Below are 302 nucleotides of genomic sequence, written 5' to 3'. Positions count from 1 at the left end.
CCCCCCCCCTCATCTGAGGGCAGGAGAAGGAGCAGGAGCTTCCGGCGGCGGGGACTCCGCAAAATGCACAACGGGGGGTGTTTTGGGGTCCGGCGGCTTCTCCTCAAGCCTGCCGGCTCCACTCAAACCCGTGCCGGAGGTGCGGCGGCGGCGGCGACTTGCTCGCTCGCTCGCACGACCATTCCGCCCTGGGGAGTTCGCCGGACCAGAGAGGGGCGGGTTTCGTTGGAGGAACTCGCTCCCGGGTCCGGACGTTCCCTTAAGACGCTTGGAGGGCTCGCTCTCTTCCGTCGCCGTCGGCT

The sequence above is a fragment of the Penaeus monodon genome, chromosome 33 (genome assembly GCF_015228065.2).
Source record: "Penaeus monodon isolate SGIC_2016 chromosome 33, NSTDA_Pmon_1, whole genome shotgun sequence".
Classification (NCBI taxonomy): Eukaryota; Metazoa; Arthropoda; class Malacostraca; order Decapoda; family Penaeidae; genus Penaeus; species Penaeus monodon.
Note: the sequence above shows the minus strand (reverse complement) of the source record.